Source organism: Colias eurytheme, chromosome 9 (assembly GCF_061535395.1).
Source record: "Colias eurytheme isolate Ceu_HAF_F1 chromosome 9, ilColEury1 Martin Lab GWU primary, whole genome shotgun sequence".
Taxonomy (NCBI): domain Eukaryota; kingdom Metazoa; phylum Arthropoda; class Insecta; order Lepidoptera; family Pieridae; genus Colias; species Colias eurytheme.
This window is the reverse complement of record NC_142988.1, coordinates 5,863,048-5,867,836: the sequence shown is the minus strand read 5'-3', so window position 1 is coordinate 5,867,836 and position 4,789 is coordinate 5,863,048.

Here is a 4,789-nt window from a genome sequence, read left to right as displayed (position 1 = left end):
TTTTACTGTGATGCATAAAAATTTTATATAATTATAATATTTTATGGTAGATTTACTTATACTGTAAAAATCTACTTATTTCATCCCGAAAAGTTGCTACTAGTCATTTTATTTGAAAAATAATATAAATCATTGTTTAATTCGAATGTTGTTTCTTTTACTCAACTTATTATAGTACTCTACTAAAAATTGTCTCTTACCTTTTAATGAAATTAAACTGAAAAGTTGTCTGAATCAGAACCTCAACTTTTACATTTAGGAAAATGCAAACTTCAGGACACCGCCAACACGATGTTTAAAATGAAATGCCAATTTCTGAGATTAAATTACACCTAAGTCTTACATTAGGAAGACTTACGTTCTTCCGTACCAAAGTGAATTAACTTGTTATTCTAAGAGACACGTCTAAAAGGAGGTGACGTTACTTTAGATGATCATATTATTATAGAACGAATTCCAACACAGCAGCGACTTAGTAATTTTATTAAAATACCTTCAAGGGAAGATACGTTATTAGCTTACACATTGAAATACGGTCTAAAAATACATTATTATTACATTTAATAGATATTTTTATCTTTGAGAATATTAATACAATATGAGCTCCGATAATAGGTTAAAATGTCTGAATGTGCGCATCTACTGATAGGTATTTTATTCATGTTAATTAATATTGACCCTTATAATTAGGTGAAAACACAATTTAATTCTAATTTGCCATCAAATGAGAAGCGAAATAGATTCGATAGGTTTATCTGTCTAATACAGTAACATAGCTAAATAATTAATATTGAACTGAGCTATCAAAAATAAGTGTTACAAGTAATTAAAATCAAACTTTTTTGTGACTTAAAAGTTTGAACTTTGAACATAGCTACATTAGGTACATGTTGACATTATCCACTAAAGATAATTGCAAAATACACACTTGAGTATTAGTCCATTGAATGAGTCCCTCCAAGGGGGGTCTAGAGTGCGTGAGTTAGTAAACTAACTCACGCACTGTAGAACTTTTTATTCAATGGACTATATGTGTAAAGGCATAATATTGTACGAATACTCAATTTGTATTAAATATATATAAAAATTTGCTACACAATATAAAATATTTTCGAGACAGAGAAAGGTATCGAATTCAAATGAAGGCAGGGGCAACGTTGTCAACGTCTCTGCGGTCGGATTGATAACGTTTTAATTTCCCTTCGCTCCTTTCGCATTTTCTAATTAAACCTCTCGAAGTATCGCCTGAAATTCTTTATAGATTTGCGTCATATCGATCGTAAACCCTCAGATTGTCATCTAACGACGAAAGGTTCATATCTTTAATGACCCATTAAGGTCCGTACTTGTTCTTTATATGTCTGTCCGTAAAGCTTTATTGTTATTACGAAGAAGATAAGTTCGCTTGCAATTCATTCTTGTATCGCAAAATAAACGCCTCTTTTATTAGAATTTCTTTATTGCTATAATAATTTCAAAGAATATTCGAAAATACTTCTGTTACCACCCATTTCATTATTGAAAAAATGAAAGGGAAATAAAGATGAAAGACTCGCTCATTTTATAATTATTGTACGTTCGTATACTTTATTATGTTTTCCTTATTTTAAAATATTATAAGGTTTTTACACAGACTCAAAACGTACCCATTTCAATTAAGGACAAAATATATTGTAGGTAGTAATTATACGACTGACTTTTTCCAATATATTTTTCTATATTTACCATATTATTTTATACCACATAGTGCCTGGGAAATGATACTACAGAGCGAATGTATAATATATATTGGTTAAAGTTTAAGTATGTTTTTTCAAAACCAGTCAGACAACTATCACTACAAAATCAGTCAGATTGTTCCTGACTCTACCACACACTGGACATTGGCGATTCCCTCTTTTGAGTGGGACCATAAACAGAGGAGAAGAATATATTGGACCAAGCCAGGTATAACTGTACAATAATTGTACATCCTTGTTATAAATTCATAGCTGCCGATTCATATAAAAACAAAAGCGTTAAATCCAAAACAATGAAACGACGATAACTCGAACTTAAAATCAATTTATCTTCTGGTTTGCTTTCAAACAAACGTAACTCATATAATTGGCTGCTATTCAGGAAGACACATTTCCAATCCTTTTGACACGATTCAAAGCCTTTTATTTCTATGCACTTTTATTTCTTTCATTTGCTTATGACTATAATAACAACTGCCTATGGATCAATTATAAAAATAATAAGTTGTACTATCTATTAATCTATGAATATTTAAGACGATGATGTTTCTATGTTGAGCATACTTTTTCGACAATTTATATATTTTATAGGTACTATATTATACAAGTGTCAAATTTCAGCGAAAAGAGCTTATATATTTGCAGCATATTTGTATTTAAGAATATCACTAACGAGTAATCAAATATCCATAACACCAAAACAATAAATTAATACGCAAAAACTCAATAAAATTTTTCTTGTAAAATTAAAGTAGCTAGACGAATAACCTAAATTATTTCAATGCTTCACACAGATAAGCATGATAAACTAATATGTGTATTGTGTACCTTCCTGCTAAAATGGGCAATATAGTAGGTAGATCAATCATCCATTTTTCCCATAAAACACTAAACGATGGTCCCGTTCATATTACAAAAATATCTCGCCTGTCGTACTTACAAAGCACTAGTTATAAAACATAAAGCTTTTATAAGCTTTAAGCTCCTTTCGATGACAATACAAAAGTTTCCTTTGGAAATTAGCCAGGCTACGTGCTCAATCTTTTCGTAAACATTTTCATATCGATTGATACACGTGGCTGATAGGGGGAAAACTGCTTTGTTCAGAAAACTTTTGTTGTTCTTTCTCGTACGTGACTCTATTAAACGCGTTTACTTTTAATAAAGGCCCATATTGAGATTAAATTTTAATATTGTGAATTTATTTTGAGAACACAATCCAAACATTGTTAAACCTTATTGGATCTAAGAAAGTTTTATATATTCGTTTTGTATGTTTAATAAATTTCCCATTACATTTTTAATTAACTAAAAAACAATTAAGTTTAATTGTTACTCAAACAAAAAGCAATTAGTTATGTTGAGTTTGGTTTTGATATTTTAAAACCACTTTGATTTTAACGCGCTATATAAAATTAAGCTAGGCTTACTTATTAGATTTTACATGTTATCATGTGATCGTATTTGCATAATTTTGCGACTTGATGCAATAACATACATTAACACATACTCATATATTGTCAAGACAACCCATGTGACTCAAAGGAAAATCATTATTTTTACGTAAGTCACAATCTTTATGGTCCTCTATATTGAAAATCTCTTGTTAAACAAGTTCAGGTGTTGTAGCGAAACAGAGTTAAAGAAATAGACATGTTTGAATAATATAGGTTTTAAAATAATTATGTACTACTCTTGTCCTTTCATTAATTTCTACTTTATTTGATATCCGTTAATCGAAGGTGCGGAAGAAAAATAATAAAGTACACCACAACCAGGAGAAAGCCTTCATATCTTAGCTCCACAATATTTAAGAATTCATCAAAATAGAATAGCAACAGGTTAGCTAATGATTGATCGGTAATAGTATACTAGAACATGAATTTCATTAATCACCGACCGCCAGGCAGTCGCGTCGTGATGTCACTGCCTCGTTGATGACAGACTGGCAGAAGTTGCCATTTAATTAATGAACCCCTGCGAATTTATTTGAAATAATTTATTATAACTCATCAATACACATCAGTTTCATGTCATGAAAAATAAACTGTTTCTCTTTCTTCGTGACTTTTTAAATTTATTTTATAAATGTGCCTGCAAACTTGGTAGCTGATTATTCAGTTGTATTTAAGATATCACTTGTATATATAGAGTGTAAATTAATAATAGGAGATTTCCAAGAAAACAGGTTCATCATATTTTACAAGCACTGATTGCAATCCAATTACTTAGATCCATGCAAGCTTTCAATAATGTTGAAAACCAGGCCTAGGTATAATAAAAATAAGTAGCATCTTTCAGTATCCTGTCACAAACAAATTAGGGAATTCATTTACAAGTTCAAGTTTGCAAGGGATTTGCCAAGATAAATTTTAAATGACATTCCAACAAACACGACCTTCCCTTGGTTTGTATTGTGTTTTATTTCATAGCGTTGAACACTGCTGGCTGTTATCCCAAGCGCTTTAATTTGTGCAAGGAATATCTTTTACAACAATGTGAAAGAGAGCCTATCTCTTTAAACCGTTGACAGGCTAATCTCATAATCTTGCTGGCATTGTGTATAAAGCTCCTGTCCCTGCACTAGGTAATTTCGCTTGAATTGTTGAAATCTGTATATATATTTTAATTCTTTATAAAATTTTATAATTCATACATAACTGTTCAAAAAATATCATCTCTTTTTCCCGTGTCTACGTGTATAATTAGACTTTGTGATGAAATATCAGTATTACATTAAGCTTGGAAAGCTTGGAATATAATGTAATCATTTCCCTTTATGCGGGAACGTGCCTAAGTCATATAATATCACGGTCCTTATGTAAACAATCGATCGAGTTTCTTTGCACAAGTTGTGAGTTAACCTGTGATAGCTAAATAGGTACATTCAAGTCGAGGTGCCTGCTGTTTGCTGAGCGCCATTACAGCCATTAGTTAATGGACGAGTCGCCGGGTTAATGGTTGCAAAAGGCCTCACTTTGTAACTACGAAGGGAATTGTTCCACAGCCACTCTTGTTTAAATCATGGGTGTTCTACTGAGACGCTGTAT